Genomic DNA, 20,189 nt, shown 5'->3' with positions numbered 1-20,189 from the left:
CAGCGCTGTATTATGCTGTACAGCCTCTCTGGGGGGGTGTATTTCCCCTTTAACTGGGGCTACTATGTCAGCCCCAGTTACAGGAGATATCAATAGTTAAAAAAAAAAAAAAGTTAAATGTCCCCAGAGATCTCGTATGACCTTGTGGGGGACGCAAAGTGTAAAATAAAAATAAAAAAAACGAAAACGTTTCATATATAAAAAATTAAAAATAAAATCCCCCCCAAATCCGTTATTTAAAAAATGTTAAAAATAGAAGAAAAAAAATAAGAGACATATTTGATATCACCGCGTCCACAACGACCGACTCTAAAATAATATCATATGATCTACCCCATCAGGTGATAGCTATAAAAAAATAAACAAATAAACATTGCACCAAAACAGATTTTTTTTGTGAGCTCACCTCCCAAAAAACATAACGTTAATCAATCAAAAATTTGTATGTACTCCAAAATAGTAACAATTAAAAACATCCCCTCATCCCGCAAAAAACAAGTCCTCACACAAGACTATAGCCAGAAAAATAAAATAAAAATATGGCTCTAAAAAAATGGCAACACAAAAACACCATTATTTTTTTTTCTAAGAATGTTTTTATTGTGTAAATAAATAAATAAATAAAAATTGGACATATTTGGTATGGTTGCATCCGTAATGACGGGATCTATAACAATATCACATGATCTACCCCATCAAGTGAACAGTGTAAAAAAAATTTTAAGAAAATTGACACCAAACTGCTTTTTTGTCACATCGCCTCCCAAAAAATTCGATAAATAGCAACCAGAAAGCCAAATGTACCCCAAAATGGTACCAATAAAAACTACAGCTTGTCCTGCACAAAATAAGCCTTCACGCAGCTCCTTCAACAAAAAATAAAAAAATGATAGCTCTTAACCGCCTAACGCAGGATTGCGTTCCGGAGGCGGTCGATTCATTCCTCCTGGACGCGCCGGCGCGTCATCTCGCGAGAGGCGAGATTTCCTGTGAACGCACGCACACAGGAGCGCGCGTTCACAGGAACCGAAGGTAAACGAGTGGATCTGCAGCCTGCCAGCGGCGATCATTCGCTGGCAGGCTGTAGATGCGATTTTTATAACCCCTTAAAGGTACAGTACAGACCAAAAGTTTGGACACACCTTCTCATTCAAAGAGTTTTCTTTATTTTTATGACTATGAAGGCATCAAAACTATGAATTAACACATGTGGAATTATATACATAACAAACAAGTGTGAAACAACTGAAAATATGTCATATTCTAGGTTCTTCAAAGTAGCCACCTTTTGCTTTGATTACTGCTTTGCACACTCTTAGCATTCTCTTGATGAGCTTCAAGAGGTAGTCCCCTGAAATGGTCTTCCAACAGTCTTGAAGGAGTTCCCAGAGATGCTTAGCACTTGTTGGCCCTTTTGCCTTCACTCTGCGGTCCAGCTCACCCCAAACCATCTCGATTGTGTTCAGGTCCGGTGACTGTGGAGGCCAGGTCATCTGGTGCAGCACCCCATCACTCTCCTTCATGGTCAAATAGCCCTTACTTTCAAAGTTTTCCCAATTTTTCGGCTGACTGACTGACCTTCATTTCTTAAAGTAATGATGGCCGCTAGTTTTTCTTTACTTAGCTGGTTTTTTCTTGCCATAATACAAATTCTAACCGTCTATTCAGTAGGACTATCAGCTGTGTATCCACCTGACTTCTCCTCTACGCAACTGATGGTCCCAACCCCATTTATAAGGCAAGAAATCCCACTTATTAAACCTGACAGGGCACACCTGTGAAGTGAAAAACATTTCAGGGGACTACCTCTTGAAGCTCATCAAGAGAATGCCAAGAGTGTGCAAAGCAGTAATCAAAGCAAAAGGTGGCTACTTTAAAGAACCTAGAATATGACATATTTTCAGTTGTTTCACACTTGTTTGTTATGTATATAATTCCACATGTGTTAATTCATAGTTTTGATGCCTTCAGTGTGAATCTACAATTTTCATAGTCATGAAAATAAAGAAAACTCTTTGAATGAGAAGGTGTGTCCAAACTTTTGGTCTGTACTGTATATTAGACGCTGATTTGATAACAGCGTCTAATATACCTGCTAACTGGTCCTCTGGTGGTCCCTTTTGCTTGGATCGACCACCAGAGGACACAGGCAGCTCTGTAAGTAGCACCCATCACAACTACACTAAACCCCCCCGGTCACTTATTAACCCCTGATCACCCTATATAGACTCCCTGATCACCCACCTGTCATTGATTACCCCCCTGTAAGGCTCCATTCAGACGTCAGTATGTGTTTTGCGGATCCGCGGATCCGCAAAACACATACGGACGTCTGAATGGAGTCTTACAGGGGGGTGATCAATGACAGGGGGGTGATCACCCCATATTAGACTCCCTGATCATCCCCCTGTCATTGATCACCCCCCTGTAAGGCTCCATTCAGACGTCAGTATGTGCTTTGCGGACCCGCGGATCCGCAAAACACATACGGACGTCTGAATGGAGCCTTACAGGGGGGTGATCACCCCATATAGACTCCCTGATCACCCCCCTGTCATTGATCACCCCCCTGTAAGGCTCCATTCAGATGTCCGTATGTGTTTTGCGGATCCGCAAAACACGGACACCGCGGATCCGCAAAACACGGACACCGGCAATGTGCTTTTCGCATTTTGCGGATCCGCTCATTGCCAGAACTATATAGAAAATGCCTTTTCTTGTCCGCAATTGCGGACAAGAAAAGGACATGTTCTATAGGCTCTACAAAAAACGCAGTGTTCGCCCGATCAGGCCTGATCTTGTGCGCACACTTGCGTTCAGTCCGCCCCACCGCAGTGACAGAATTTTATTTTTTTATGATCACTGCAAAAACACCGTAAAATCGCTGCGGCGCTATAAAAAGAGTTCATAGATTTTTTTTTTTTGTCACAAGTTAGCGGAAATTGATTTTTTTTTTTTTTTTTTTTACAAAGTCTCATATTCCACTAACTTGTGACAAAAAATAAACTCTCACATGAACTCACCATACCCCTCACAGAATCCAAATGCGTAAAATTTTTTAGACATTTATATTCCAGACTTCTTCTCACGCTTTAGGGCCCCTAAAATGCCAGGGCAGTATAAATACCCCACAAGTGACCCCATTTCGGAAAGAAGACACCCCAAGGTATTTCGTGAGGGGCATGGCGAGTTCATGTAAAATTTTATTTTTGGTCACAAGTTAGTGGAATATGAGACTTTGTGAGAGAAAAAACAATCATTTTCCGCTAACTTGTGGCAAAAAAAAAATATTCTAGGAACTCTCCATGCCCCTCACGGAATACCATGGGGTGTCTTCTTTCCAAAATGGGGTCACTTGTGGAGTATTTATACTGCCCTGGCACTTTAGGGGACCTAAAGCATGAGAAGTAGTTTGGAATCCAAATGCGTAAAAAATGCCCTGTGAAATCGTAAAGATTCTCATTGGAATTTGGGCCCCTTTGCTCACCTAGGCTGCAAAAAAGTGTCACACATGTGGTATCGCTGTACTCAGGAGAAGTAGGGCAATGTGTTTTGGGGTGTATTTTTACATATACCCATGCTGGGTGAGAGGAATATCTCTGTAAATTGACAACTTTGTATAAAAAAAAATGTAAAAAGTTGTAATTTACAGAGATATTTCTCTCACCCAGCATGGGTATATGTAAAAAGACACCCCAAAACACATTGCCCAACTTCTCCTGAGTACGGCGATACCACATGTGTGACACTTTTTTGCAGCCTAGGTGCGTAAAGGGGCCGAAAGTCCAACGAGTACCTTTAGGCTTTACAGGGTTGCTCACAATTTAGCCTTGCCCAAAATACCAGAACAGTAAACACACCCCACAAATGACCCCATTTCGGAAAGAAGACACCCCAAGGTATTCGCTGAGGGGCATATTGAGTCAATGAAAGATTTAACTTTTTGTCACAAGTTAGCGGAAGGGGAGACTTTGTGAGAAAAAAAAATAAAAAAAATCTATTTCCGCTAACTTGTGCCAAAAAAAAAAAAACTTCTATGAACTCGCCATGTTCCTCACGGAATACCTTGGGGTGTTTTCTTTCCAAAATGGGGTCACTTGTAGGGTATTTATACTGCCCTGGCATTTTAGGGGCCCTAATGCGTGAGAAGTAGTTTGAAATCCAAATGTGTTTAAAAATGCCCTGTGAAATCCTAAAGGTGCTCTTTAGAATTTGGGCCCCTTTGCCCACCTAGGCTGCAAAAAAGTGTCACACATGTGGTATTGCCGTACTCAGGAGAAGTAGGGCTATGTGTTTTGGGGTGTCTTTTTACATATACCCATGCTGGGTGAGAGAAATATCTCTGTCAAATGACAACTTTGTATAAAAAAATGGGAAAAGTTGTCGTTTGCCAAGATATTTCTCTCACCCAGCATGGGTATATGTAAAATGACACCCCAAAACACATTGCCCAACTTCTCCTGTGTACGGAGATACCACATGTGTGACACTTTTTTGCAGCCTAGGTGGGCAAAGGGGCCCACATTCCAAAGAGCACCTTTCGGATTTCACCGGTCATTTTTTACACATTTTGATTTCAAACTTCTTACCACACATTTGAGCCCCTAGAATGCCAGGGCAGTATAACTACCCCACAAGTGACCCCATTTTGGAAAGAAGACACCCCAAGGTATTCGCTGATGGGCATAGTGAGTTCATGGAAGTTTTTATTTTTTGTCACAAGTTAGTGGAATATGAGACTTTGTAAGAAAAAAAAAAAAATCATCATTTTCCGCTAACTTGTGGCAAAAAAATAAAAAAGTCTAGGAACTCGCCATGCCCCTCACGGAATACCTTGGGGTGTCTTCTTTCCAAAATGGGGTCACTTGTGGGGTAGTTATACTGCCCTGGCATTCTAGGGGCCCTAATGTGTGGTAAGTAGGTAAATGACCTGTGAAATCCGAAAGGTGCTCTTTGGAATGTGGGCCCCTTTGCCCACCTAGGCTGCAAAAAAGTGTCACACATGGGGTATCTCCGTACTCAGGAGAAGTAGGGCAATGTGTTTTGGGGTGTCATTTTACATATACCCATGCTGGGTGAGAGAAATATCTCGGCAAAAGACAACTTTTCCCATTTTTTTATACAAAGTTGGCATTTGACAAAGATATTTCTCTCACCCAGCATGGGTATATGTAAAAAGACACCCCAAAACACATAGCCCTACTTCTCCCGAGTACGGCGATACCACATGTGTGACACTTTTTTGCAGCCTAGATGCGCAAAGGGGCCCAAATTCCTTTTAGGAGGGCATTTTTAGACATTTGGATCCCAGACTTCTTCTCACGCTTTAGGGCCCCTAAAAAGCCAGGGCAGTATAAATACCCCACATGTGACCCCATTTTGGAAAGAAGACACCCCAAGGTATTCAATGAGGGGCCTGGCGAGTTTATTGAATTTTTTTTTTGGGCATAAGTTAGAGGAAATTTTTTTATTTAATTTTTTTCTCACAAAGTCTCACTTTCCGCTAACTTGGGACAAAAATTTAAATCTTTCATGGACTCAATATGCCCCTCAGCGAATACCTTGGGGTGTCTTCTTTCCAAAATAGGGTCACTTGTGGGGTGTTTGTACTGCCCTGGCATTTGAGGGTCTCCGCAATCATTACACGTATGGCCAGCATTTGGAGTTTCTGCTATTCTCCTTATATTGAGCATACAGGTAATGAGATTTTTTTTTTCTGTTCAGCCTCTGGGCTGAAAGAAAAAAATGAACGGCACAGATTTCTTCATTCGCATCGATCAATGTGGATGAAAAAATCTCTGACAAAAAAAAAAAGGAGGGGAAAGGCGTCTGCCAGGACATAGGAGCTCCGCCCAACATCCTTACCCACTTAGCTCGTATGCCCTGGCAAACCAGATTTCTCCATTCACATCAATCGATGTGGATGAATAAATCATTGCCGGGATTTATATATATTTTTTTATATACAAAGTGTTTGCCAAAGCATAGGAACACCGCCACCTCCTCAGCTCATATGCCTTGGCAAACGTATCTTTTACTGCAGAGGAGAAATCTCGTCTTAAAGCGCCGCATACACCGACTTGCGTGTAATCTGACAGCAGCGCAATGCTTCTGTCAGAATGCACATCAGTGCTGCAGCTAGTCGATCGGTTGGTCCACCTGGAAGGTAAAAAAAAAAAAAAAAAAAAAACAGGCCGCAACGCAATAATTTGATTAACTTTGGAACAGAACATATAAACTTTAACTTTTTGAACTGAACATTAACCTTTTTGCTTACTAGTGTTTTTTTTTTTTGTTTTTTTACCTTTTATAGAACAAACCTCTCCTTCCCCATGCGTCAATGTGCAAAGCGCAAATCGCCCAAAGATGTGGCGAAGTGCGTTATGCACTTTGTCCCATGTGAAAGGAGACGTTTGCAGCAGCTGTGAGTGAATGGGCCCTAATAGCCCTGTGTGCCTGTCCTGGTGAGATGCAATCCCTATGCTAGGTGTACCTGTGTGTGGTACTTCCGGAAACACTCCCCTAAGCATAGGGCAGGGTGGTCAGGACAGTCAGGACAGAAATAGCGGGTGTCACGCCTTATTCCACTCCTGCTACAGACAAGACATATTTTTCGGGATGACGGTTGGGTTGAGGTACCGGCAACGACATTGGGGAAATGTCGCTCGTGTAGACGGCTAACTACACTGGTGGATGGGGCCACGGAACCTTCTGGATACAGGAGGTTCTCGATGATCTCTTCCTGGAATTTTAGGAAGGATCGTGTTCTCCCAGCCTTACTGTAGAGAACAAAACTATTATACAGAGCCAATTGAATCAAATATACAGACACCTTCTTATACCAGCGTCTGGTTCTGCGGGACACTAAATACGGAGACAACATCTGGTCATTGAAGTCCACCCCTCCCATGAGCGCATTATAGTCGTGGACTGAGAGGGGCTTTTCAATGACACGGGTTGCTCGCTCAATTTGGATTGTCGTGTCTGCGTGAATGGAGGAGAGCATGTAAACGTCACGCTTGTCTCTCCATTTCACCGCGAGCAGTTCTTCGTTACACAAGGCAGCCCTCTCCCCCCTTGCAAGACGGGTGGTAACGAGCCATTGGGGGAAGCCACGGCGACTAGGTCGCACGGTGCCACAGGCGCAAATCTGTTCTAGAAACAAATGCCTAAAGAGGGCCACACTTGTGTAGAAATTGTCCACATAAAGATGGTACCCCTTGCCGAATAAGGGTGACACCAAGTCCCAGACTGTCTTCCCACTGCTCCCCAGGTAGTCAGGGCAACCGACCGGCTCCAGGGTCTGATCTTTTCCCTCATAGACACGAAATTTGTGGGTATAGCCTGTGGCCCTTCACAGAGCTTATACAATTTGACCCCATACCGGGCACGCTTGCTTGGGATGTATTGTTTGAAGCCAAGGCGCCCTGTAAAATGTATTAGGGACTCGTCTATGCAGATGTTTTGCTCTGGGGTATACAAATCTGCAAATTTCTGGTTGAAATGGTCTATGAGGGGCCGAATTTTGTGGAGCCGGTCAAAAGCTGGGTGGCCTCTGGGACGGGAGGTGGTGTTGTCGCTAAAATGCAGGAAACGCAGGATGGTCTCAAATCGTGTCCTGGACATAGCAGCAGAGAACCTGGGCATGTGATGAATTGGGTTCGTGGACCAATAAGACCCATGTTGAGGAGAAGGCCCAGAAAAAATTTAATTTCGGAAACTTGGACTGGTTTCCACCGGAAAGGCTGGGCATAAAAGCTTCCCGGGTTGGCGGTTATAAATTGTGTGGCATACCGATTTGTTTCTGCCACAACTAAGTCTAAGAGCTCCGCAGTCAAGAACAGCTCAAAAAATCCCAGGGCCGAACCGATCTGAGCCGTCTCAACCCGAACTCCAGACTGGGCGGTGAAAGGGGGAACTAATGGTGCGGCTGAAGTTGGTGACTGCCAATCAGGGTTTGCCAGCACCTCAGGGATTCTAGGGGCTCTACGGGCCTGTCTGTGCGGTGGCTGCGACGGGGTAACTACTGCACGTGCCACCGTACCAGCTTCAACTGCCCTTCTGGTGCTCGCTACTTCACCATGTTGTACGGCAATGCTGGTACTAGGTCCAGGAAGGGCTGCGCTGCTGGTGTATGCCTCACCACGTGATCCGGCAGCGCCAGCCCCACTCCGCTGCTCTTGAAGCGGATCCTGCGCAACCTGTGGTCTAGCGACACGGGGCCAGGTACGCCTGGTGCTATCAGGGACCTCAGCCTCCTCGTCCGAACTTTGGGTCAGAGAGCCACTGCTTTCTACAGGTTCATATTCTGACCCGCTAGATTCATCAGATGAGGGTTCCCACTCCTCATCCGACTGGGTCAGAATCCTGTAGGCCTCTTCAGAAGAATACCCCCTGTTTGACATTTGGGCAACTAAATTTAGGGGTATTCCCTGAGACTACCCAAGAAAAAAAGCAAGCCTGTCTTACAAATGGGAGGCTAGCGAAGTACCGGAGGCCGCTGCGGTTGATAAAAAATATCAAAACTGATTTTTTTATCGCCGCAGCACGTGTAAAGTGAATGTGCAGTGATCAAAAAATAATAATTTTTTGTCACTGCGGTGGGGCGGGCGTGGGTGAACACACGTGTGGGCGACCGATCAGGCCTGATCGGGCAAACACTGCGTTTTGGGTGGAGGGCGAGCTAAGGTGACACTAATACTATTATAGATCTGACCGTGATCAGTTTTGATCACTTACAGATACTATAAAAGTACAAATGCTGATTAGCGATACGCTAAACAGCGAATAAGTGACTGCGGTGCGGTGGGCTGGGCGCTAACTGATCCCTAAACTACCTAACCAAGGGGCCTAAACTATCCCTAAAACCTAACAGTCAATACCAGTAAAAAAAAAGGTGACAGTTTACACTGATCACTTTTTTCCTTTCACTAGTGATTGACAGGGGCGATCAAAGGGGTGATCAAAGGGTTAATTGGGCTGCAGGGGGTGATCTGGGGCTAAAGTGTACTGTTGGTGCTACTCACTGTGATCTCTGCTCCTCTGCTGGATCCAACCGACGAAAAGGACCAGCAGAGGAGTAGACAAGCCATATAACAGATCATATTTACTAATATGATCTGTTATATGGCTTGTGATTCGTTTTTTTGAAAATCGCCAGCCTGCCAGTCAATGATCGTTGCTGGCAGGCTGGTGACGAACTTGTACTTTAACTTTTGCCGGCCCGCGATGCGCATGCGCGGGCCGGTTCTGACCGAAATCTTGCGTCTCGCGAGATGACGCACGGATGCGTCCAGGAGGAATGAATCAACCACCTTCCGGACGCATCCGTGCGATAGGCGGTCCGGAGGTGGTTAAGGGTGTTTAAGCTAGGGGAGCTGATGTGGTTAAAAACCATTACAGAAAATTCCATGTTAGAGAATCCAAATGCCGCACCTTCCCTTCTGAGCCCTGGCGTATCCCCAAATAACAGTTTTCGACCACAATTGGGGACTGTATGGGTAGTAAATGGGTAGTAAATTGTGGATGGATATTCTCTTGTTATCTTTTTTGAAAAAGAAAGTTTGGGCCTAAAGCACCATTTTCTTGTAAAAAAAAGTTTTAATTATTTTTGATTTTGACACCGAAGTATTAAAAATTCAATGAAACACCTGTTGAGTTAAGTGCTTAAAAATTCCTTGGGTGGTCTAGTTTACAAAATGTGGTCACTTGTTGGGGGTTTTCACTGTGGGGGTACCTCAGGGTCTCTTCAAATGCAATATGGTGCCCAAAGACCATTTCAGCTAAATATGCCCTCCAAAAACCATATGGCGCTCCTTGCCTTCTGTGCCCTGCCATGTGCCCATACTGCGGTATACGACCACATATGGGGTGTTTCTGTAAACTGCAGAATCAGGATTATAAATATTGAGGTTTGTTTTGTTGTTAACCCTTGATGTGTTTCAGGAAAAAAATGATTTAAATGGAAAATCTGCAGAAAAATAGAAATTTTTAAATTTCACCTCTATTTTGCTTTAATTTCTATGGAATACCTAAAGGGTTAACAACATTTCTAAAACCAGTTTTGAATAGTTTGAGTGGTTTTCTAAAATGCTGTCATTTATGGTTTGGTTCTATTATGTAAGCCCCACAAAGTGACTTCAATTTCAAAAATTGCTTCTAAAATTCTAAACCTTGTAATGTCTTATAAAAAAATAAAATTCCAATACCAAAATTATGCCAATATAAAGTAGACATATGGGTAATGTTAATTAATGAATATTTTGAGGTATCACTATCTGTCTTAAAAGCAGAAAGATTCAAAATTAGAAAACTGATTTTTTTTTTTATATATATTTTTTTTTTTTACATTTACATTAAGGCCTCCTGCACACGACCGTTGTGTGCACCCGTGGCCGTTGTGCCGTTTTCCGTTTTTTTTTTTCGCGGACCCATTTACTTTCAATGGGTCCGTGGAAAAATCGGAAAATGCACCGTTTTGCAGCCGCATCCGTGATCCGTGTTTTCACGGCCAACGGTTCACAGACCCATTCAAGTCAATGGGTCCGTGAAAGAACACGGATGCACACAAGATTGGCATCTGTGTCCGTGATCCGTGGCCGTAGGTTAGTTTTTATACAGACGGATCCGAAGATCCGTCTGCATAAAAGCTTTTTCAAAGCTGAGTTTTCACTTCGTGAAAACTCAGAACCGACAGTATATTCTAACACAGAAGCGTTCCCATGGTGATGGGGACGCTTCTAGTTAGAATACACTACAAACTGTGTACAAGACTGCCCCCTGCTGCCTGGCAGCACCCGATCTCTTACAGGGGGCCGTGATCAGCACAATTAACCCCTTCAGGTGCCGCACCTGAAGGGGTTAATTGTGCTGATCACGGCCCCCTGTAAGAGATCAGGGCTGCCAGGCAGCAGGGGGCAGACCCCCCCCCCCCCTCCCCAGTTTGAATATCATTGGTGGCCAGTGCGGCCCCCCCTCCCTCTATTGTAATAATTCGTTGGTGGCACATTGTGCGACCCCATCGGCCCCCCTCCCTCTATAGCATTAACAACATTGGTGGCCAGTGTGCTCCCGGCCGGACACAGACATCGCAGCTCCCAGGTAAGTATGAATCTTTTACTATTGTACTATTGCTAGTAACCCGCTGCCACCAATGATCGGGGGGGGGGGGGGGGTAGATGGGAGGCCGCACACTGGCCACCAATGTTGTTAATCTTATAGAGGGAGGGGGGGGCCAATGGGGGGCGCACACTGTGCCACCAACGATTACAATAGAGGGAGGAAGGGGGGGGGGGGCGCACACTGTGCCACCAACGAATTATTACAATAGAGGGAAGAAGGGGGGGGCGGGGGGGGGCACACTGTGCCACCAACAAATTATTACAATAGAGGGAGGAAGGGGGGGGGGCCGCACTGGCCACCAATGATATTCAAACTGGGGAGGGGGGGGGGGGTCTGCCCCCTGCTGCCTTGCAGCCCTGATCTTTTACAGGGGGATATGATAGTACAATTAACCCCTTCAGGTGCGGCACCTGAAGGGTTAATTGTGCTGATCACAGCCCCCTGTAAGAGATCGGATGCTGCTAGGCAGCAGGGGGCAGTCATGTACACAGTTTGTAGTATATTCTAACTAGAAGCGTCCCCATCACCATGGGAACGCCTCTGTGTTAGAATATACTGTCGGAAATGAGGTTTCACGATCTAACTCCTATCCGACAGTATATTCTAACATAGAGGCGTTCCCATGGTGATGGGGACGCTTCAAGTTAAAATATACCATCGGATTGGAGAAAACTCCGATCCGATGGTATAAAAGGGACTCCAGACTTTACATTGAAAGTCAATGGGGACGGATCCGTTTGAAATGGCACCATATTGTGTCAACGTCAAACGGATCCGTCCCCATTGACTTGCATTGTAATTAAGGACGGATCCGTTTGGCTCCGCACGGCCAGGCGGACACCAAAACGACTTTTTTTTGATGTCCGTGGATCCTCCAAAAATCAAGGAAGACCCACGGACGAAAAAACGGTCACGGATCACGGAAAAACGGGACCCGTTTTTGCGGACCGCAAAAAAATACGTTCGTGTGCAGGAGGCCTAACTTTTGGATTTTTTTTTATAAATAAAGGTAAAACATATTGACTCAAATTTACTATTAACATGAAGTACAATGTGTCACGAGAAAACAGTCTCTGAATGGCTTGGATAAGTAAAAGTGTTCCAAAATTATTACCACATATAGGGACACATATCAGATTTGCAAAATTAGGCCTGGTCAGGAAGGGGGTAAATGGCCCGGTCTGGAAGTGGTTAAAAGAGTTGTCCAGATATAGTCTCATCTTCACCCCTTCGACCCCCCTGATAAGAGCATCGGAGCATTTCATGCTCCGATGCTCTCCTTTACCCTGCACTGAATTGTGCAGTGCAAAGGCATTTGTAGGAGATCCGATGACGTTTTTTGTCCCATTTGAAGCCCCCCTGATGCACCCCTAGAGTAGAAACTCCCAAAAAGTTACCCCATTTTAGAAACTACAGGATAGGGTGGCAGTTTTGTTGGTACTATGATTTTTGGTTGCTCTATATTACACTTTTTGTGAGGCAAGGTAACAAGAAATAGCATTTTTTTTTTTTGTTATTTACAACATTCATCTGACAGGTTAGATCATGTGGTATTTTTATAGAGCAGGTTGCCACGGACGCGGCGATACCTAATATGTATACAATTTTTTTTTTATTTATGTAAGTTTTACACAATGATTTCATTTTTGAAACAAAAAAAAATCATATTTTAGTGTCTCCATAGACTGAGAGCCATAGTTTTTTCAGTTTTTGGGTTATTATCTTAGGTAGGGTCTCATTTTTTGCGGGATGAGATGACGTTTGATTGGCACTATTTTGGGGGTGCATATGACTTTTTTATTGCTTGCTATTACACTTTTTGTGATGTAAAGTGACAAAAAACTGCATTTTTACACCGTTTTTATATATCTTTTTTTTACGGTGTTCACCTGCGGGGTTAGGTCATGTGATATTTTTTAAGAGCATGTTATTACGGACGCGGCGATACCTAATATGTATACTTTTTTTTTAATGTAAGTTTTACTCAAGGATTTCATGTTTTAGTGTTTCCATAGTCTGAGAGCTATAGTTTTTTTTCAGTTTTTGGGCGATTATCTTGGGTAGGGTATGATTTTTGTGGGATGAGATGACTGGTTGGCACTATTTTGGGGTGCGTATGACTTTTGGATCGCTTGCTATTACTCTTTTTGTGATGTAAGGTGACAAAAAATGGCTTTTCTTACACAGTTTTTATTTTTTTACGGTATTCACCTGAGTGGTTAGGTCATGTGATTTTTTTGTAGAGCAAGTTATTACGGACACGGCGATACCTCATATGTATACTTTTTTTTTATTTATGTAAGTTTTACACAATGATTTCATTTCTGAAACAAAAAAAATCATGTTTTAGTGTTTCCATAGTCTGAGAGCCATAGTTTTATTTTTTCGGCTATTGTCTCTTGTAGGGGCTCATTGCAGGATGAGGTGATGGTTTGATTGGCACTATTTTGGCGTACATACGACTTTTTTTATCACTTTTATAACCTTTTTTGGGAAGTAAGGTGGGCAAAATTTCTATTTCATCATTCTTTATTTTTTATGGCGTTCACCGTGCGGAGAGAGTAACATGACTATTTTATAGATCAGGTCGTTACGGACTCGGTGATATCAAACGTGTAGGAATTATTTTTTTTTTTTTCATTTTTAATCAGTGATAAATGTGTTTTTTTTATTGTAACTTTTTTTCACTTTTTTTTTTACCCAGACCCACTTGGTTCTTAAAGATCCAGTGGGTCTGATGTCTGTATAATACAGTACAGTACACTATACGTGTACTGTACTGTATTTTCACTTTACAAAGTCTGATTAGATTCCTGCCTTTAGCAGAAGTCTAATCAGCACCATGGACAGCCTCTGATCAGCACCGTGGACAGCCGGACGCCTGTGAAGGCGTCCGGTTGCCATGGTAACCATCACTCGCTGCCACAGCAGAGCAGTGAGTGATGGGGAGGAAGGGGGGCCCCCTCCCTCTCCCATCGGGGGCTGAAAAGGCACAGCAGCCCCCGATGGGAGAGGGAGGGAGCTCCCTCCCTGTTAACCTCGTCCCTACGGACCGCGGCATCGAAGGGGTTAAACGCCTGACATCTGTGCCAGCACAGATGTCAGGCGTTTCAAGCAGAGTGTCAGCAATGTGCTGACACTCTGCAAACTGCTCGGCCATCCTGAGAGAGAGGGCGGGCAGTTGATTGTGTGCCTGCCCGCCCCTCCCCCAACACCGCCCTTATGATCGCGGCCCTCCTGCCCGCACTGCCCTGCCGGCCGAGCGGCGGTGATCAAAAATACATAGGACGTACCGGTACGCCCTGTGTCCTTAAGGATCGGGAAATCAGGGCGTACCGGTACGCCCTATGTCCGGAACAGGTTAAAGATAGAGCCGTTAGAAATAGGTCCCATTGAGAGCTGTATATAAACCTGCACCCTCACTCATGACTTACAAAAAAATAAAAAATGCAATCAGCTCACCGCCTCTGTGCGTATTTGGTGCACGGATCCTTAGGAGAAGCAAATCCACTGTAGAAACAAAGTGACTGGTCCAGCACTGGAGTCTTGAATAGTCTTGAACCATAATTTTATTATTTCAAATATCTTTAAAAAAAAGTTCAAAATGGCACAACAAAAAACATATATCCTCACAGGTAGCACTTTGTACACTATAAAAAATCTGTTTGTATACTGTATGATTAGTGGTCACAATATAAGTTAACGGATGAATGCATGCAATTGCTCCTAACCCTTTCAGTACCGAGCCACTTTTCACAAATTTTTGCAAGTCTGACATGTGTCACTTTATGTGGTAATACCTTTGGAACGCTTTTACTTTTCCAAGCCATTCTGAGATTAGTAATATGCTATTACGTCAAGGCCGGAAGGTAGTTAACCACCTCCCGTCCGCCCATAGACTATAAAAGTCCGGGAGGTGGTTCTCGATCTCTGAATGGATGTTTTAAAACGTCCATTCAGATATCACAGCTGCACGCTAATCGTGCAGCTGCTGATCGGGTTGCCCGCTGTCTGTGACAGCAGGGCAACCCTTAGAGAAGGCAGGGACAGTTCCCAGGTGTCCCTGCCTTCTAGATCACTGTATACACAGCGCTCACCGGGCCGGGAGAGTGCAGGAGCTGTGAGGTCTTCTACAGACCTCGATTAGCCCTGCACTGAGGCTGTACAGCACAGTATAGTGCTGTACAGCCTCTCTGGGGGTGTATTTCCACTGTAACTGGGGCTACTATGTCAGCCCCAGTTACAGGAGAAATCAATAGTGGAAAAAAAAATAAGTTAAGTTAAATGTCCCTCAGAGGTCTTGTATGACCTTAAGGGGGATGCAAAGTGTAAAATAAAAAAATGGTTTCACATGTAAAAAAAAAAATAATAATCCCCAAGTAAGGAATTAAAAAAAAATGTTAATAAAAATAAAATGGACATATTTGGTATTGCCGCGTCCGTGCCAATTTTCTTTGATATCAATATTGGATCTTTTGTTCAGTAATAAGCATCTTTACTGAATAGTGATAATATTGATGTAGCACTTCACATTATACATCCGATCCGCATTAAAACGGGTATTTTCCTAAATATCAAGCCAATTAATTCAATCCATACTACACATAATAAAGTTGTACTTTACCTGAGAGTGCAGTTGATATGCAGAGTCTAAGGAAAGTCAGCTCTAAGGTCCGTTCTGATCATTGGGACTTTTCTCCTGGGTCTCTCCTTTCTTTCTTTGTTTCTGTGTTTCTGCATGTGTTCTGTGTCGTGTTCTGTTGCTTTTTTTTCCTTCCGTGTGTCTGGTTTATAATCACAAACTTATTAGTTAAACACACCTTCCTAAGGCCCCTTTCACACGGGCGAGTTTTCCGCACAGGTGCAATGCGTGAGGTGAACGCATTGCACCCGCACCGAATCCGGACCCATTTATTTCTATGGAGCTGTGCGTTGCGTGAGAATCGCAGCATGCTCTATATTGTTTTCCACGCAACGCAGGCCCCTTAGAAGTGAATGGGGCTGCGTGAAAATCACAAGCATCTGCAACCAAGTGCGGATGCGGTGCGGTTTTCACGCATGGTTGCTAAGATGACAGTCTATTTACTGTATTATTTTCCCTTATAACATGGTTATAAGTGAAAATAATAGCATTCTTTAATACAGAATGCTTAGTAGAAGGTCAATTGAGGGTTAAAAAAAAATATATAATAACTCACCTCCTCCTCTTGATCGCGTAGTTGCCGATCTCTTCTTATTTCTTTAATCATGAGCTGCCGGCTAAAGGACCTTTGGTGACGTCACATCACATGATCCAATCACATGGTCCATCACCGTGGTGATGGACCATGTGATGAGCTCAGTGACGTCACCACAGGTCCTTTGACAGGTCCTGAAGAAAGAACAGGAGACCGGCAGCTACGCAATCAATTGGAGGAGGTGAGTTAATTTTTTATTTTTTTAACCCTCAATTGACCTTGTACTAAACATTCTGTATTAAAGAATGCTATTATTTTCCCTTATAACCATGTTATAAGGGAAAATAATTACATCTACACAACACCGAACCCAAACCTGAACTTCAGTGAAGAAGTTCGGGTCTGGGTACCACATTCAGTTTTTTATCACGCGCGTGCAAAACACATTGCACCCGCCCGATAAAAACTGAACAACGGAACGCAATCAAACTGCAATTGCGTACCTACTCGCGCGGGTTTGCCGCAATGCACCCGGGACGCATCCGAACCTAATCCGGACACGCTCGTCTGCAAGGGGCCTAACTTGTAATTCATGGATGTAAAAAATATGGTAAGGTGCCACCTCTTAGTGTCAAACAGATTCACGGAAAGGAAAGGTGTGTAGAAAGGTGCATAAAACTATACTTTTATTGATATGCACTAAAATGGGGGGGGGGGGTGAATGAGACCTAAAAAAAACATTCCAAGGGCGGACAGTATGACTAACCAACGCTCAGAGGACTTATGGGAAAAAAAGTCTTGAGCGTCGAGGATATACTAAGGTTGGATGTGATGCAATTAACCCAGCACCCCTACTGCCACCAGAGGAATGTATTGTTGTCACACTGGTAACAGAGAACTCCACTACGCCCAGACTGGTATATTGTAATTTCACCCCGTATAAAATTACTGAACTGAGGGAGTTCAAAGCCAGTTGTGAATAGATAGCACTGCTGCCAAAAACAAACACTCTTATAAAGGTAAATGAAAAAAATCTGTGTGTGTGATTCCAGACACCTGAAGCAAATATAGTGCAGTGCAACAGGTAGCCCATGCACAAATAACCACTAAGGTACCCCCTATGATTCGGGGATGTATATGCAACCTTATAAGTGGTTTAGAAAACAAGAAGGAAAAGGGGGATGAGATCCCAATTCATCCTTTTTGTGACTTGTATGAGTTGCAGATGAAGGGATATCAAACCCCAAAGCAATAAAATTAGCTCAGCTTCTTCTGAAGCAGCATATCTCGGCAAGTCGGCACAATATGTATCAGCACATCTGCTCAAATATCAGGACATCAGCTCGACGCGTTTCGTAACACTTTGACTCTTTAGGAGCATACTGACTGGCTCAGGTAAATAACTGGCTATATAGAACTAACTTTGCTGCATATCAGCTGTCCCACTGATGTGGCGACAGCCTCCGGCACTGGTACGGCCTGAAGCGGCGGCCGCGCACTCCATTTTAAAAGGGAAGTCCCTCCCTCCGAGTGATGTAGAAATCCAAGCTGGTGTAACACCAGCCCGGGGGCGGGACTAACTGTCTGACAGCTCCCGGCTGTGTAAGCGCCTGCAAACATCAGAGGATTGCTACATAGTATAATAGGTAAGGAGACATTACGAGGCAAAAATTAATACAAATAATAAATGAGGGAGAACGGGAAAAACAAGGGAACACATGAGGAAATCAACATGTTTACAAAGGGAACAACCACAAACCTACCAAAACCGGATACAGTAACATGGTACATAAGGCCGAAAAATTACTTTTGTCCATCCAGTTCGGCCTGTCATCCTGCAAGTTGATCCAGAGGAAGGCAAAAAAATCCAGAGGAAGGCAGTAGTTGAATAGTTCACCCCACATCATAAAAACAAACACTAAGATGTGGGGGAATGTATCTGGCAAAATGTGGGAATATTATACACCGGGAATAAGATGATCTCATACAAAAATAAATAAATATAAAGCTTAGGCTGGAAGGGGGGGCATACAAAAACGTCCCCATCATACATGCTAATGAAAACATGATTTGCACCACTATATGGTGGAAAAGGGGGATAATAAATGTCCCCATAATACATGGTAATGATAACATGAATTAACACCGCGTTATGGAGAAATATACCGGGTAGCTGTTACCGTCACATCCCGAGCACTAGTCATTCAATGAAACTGACATAGGAGATATGATCATTGAGACCATAGGGCCGCAGTGTCCCCAATTTAAATGTCCACTGGGCCTCCTACCGAAGGACTATTTGATCTAAATTGCCACCTCGGGGAGAGGGACGTACCACCTCAATCCCTTGAAAACATATTGCCCGTATGTCACCTGAGTGAAGAGCATTAACATGTCGGGCAACCGAGGTGTCAGAGTTATTGTGAACGTCATTTATGTGCTCTCCTATACGACGGCAGAACTCGCGAATGGTCTTACCCACATATTGTAAACCACAGATACACGTCAATAGATATACCAACCCCACAGATCTTCAATTGATGAAAGTACAGATAGCATATGATTTGCTAGTAACCATACTGCAGAATGTAGAGCTGGATTTTATAGAGTCGCATGCAATGCAACTGACACAGCGATATGTCCCTTTTAAGGATTTGTCAACCAGGATGATTAATTGGGTGTCTGAAAAAATCTGTGGCAGAGACGATCCTTTAGGTTTCGACCTCAACGGTACGTGACCGCAGAAGTGGGACTGGCGAGATGGCCAACGTCAGGATCCATCCGCAAGATGCCCCAGTGTTTGCGGACAAATTCCCGTATTGGGCCATTAGCTGTGTCAAAGGTGGCAATCAATCGAACCTGATCCTGGGCACTGTGACTCCCGGGTACAGGAAACCGCATGCTGATAAGTGGAAGAAAGTATCCTCTATGGGTAGCCTCTATTGATAAATCGGTTAATGAAATCATCAGGTTTGGTCCGAAAGTCATCAAGGGATAAGCAATTGTGGCGTACCCGAAGACTTTTTTTCCTCCATAAGTCCCCTGAGTGTTGGTTAGTCATACTGTCCGCCCTTGGAATGTTTTTTTGGTCTCATTCCTTCCTCCTCTATTTTAATGCATATCAATAAAAGTATAGTTTTGGCGTGTACATATGATAATCACTGTGATGTCGCTGTATTGCCCAGAATGCATTTCAGCTGTTGCAATGTTACCTATTCATACCTAGGTGGCACTATTGCATAAGCTACTAGCATCATCACTATTAAGGGTTAACTGTCCAGGTCTGATTTCTCTTACATTGTATACACATGATACAGTGAGGAACAGAAGTATTTGAACACCCTGCGATTTTGCAAGTTCTCCCACTTAGAAATCATGGAGGGGTCTGAAATTCACATTGTAGGTGCATTCCCACTCTGAGAGACAGAATAAAAAAAAAATCAGGAAATCACATTGTATGATTTTTAAAGAATTTATTTGTCTTGCACTGCTGAACATAAGTATTTGAACACCTGAGAAACAGCAAGAATTCTGGCTCTCAAAGACCTGTTACTGTGCCTTTAAAAAGTCCACCTCTACTCCACTCCTTAATCTAACTTACTAGCACCTGTCTGAGCTCTTCAAAGACACCTGTCCACCCCACAGTCAGTCAGACGCCAACTACTACCATGTGCAAGACCAAAGAGCTGTCAATAGACACCAGAGACAAAATTGTGGAAAGGGCTAGGGGGCAATTGCCAAGCAGCTTGGTGAAAATAGATCGACTGTCAGTCTCACTCGGACTGGGGCTCCATGCAAGATCTCACCTCTTGGGGTGTCACTGATAATGAGAAAGGTGAGGAATCATCCCAGAACTACAAGGGAGGAGCTGGTCAATGACATGAAGAGAGC

General features: G+C 43.8%; 1 protein-coding gene across 2 annotated transcripts in view; it reads left to right on the top strand.

Moving 5' to 3' along the window:
- The window catches only part of ATF6 (activating transcription factor 6), a 465,865-nt gene that overhangs the window by 248,744 nt on the left and 196,932 nt on the right, over positions 1–20,189 (top strand). The window lies entirely within an intron of this gene.

The sequence above is a fragment of the Bufo bufo genome, chromosome 9 (genome assembly GCF_905171765.1).
Source record: "Bufo bufo chromosome 9, aBufBuf1.1, whole genome shotgun sequence".
NCBI lineage: Eukaryota > Metazoa > Chordata > Amphibia > Anura > Bufonidae > Bufo > Bufo bufo.
This window is presented reverse-complemented; position numbering and strand designations above follow the sequence as displayed.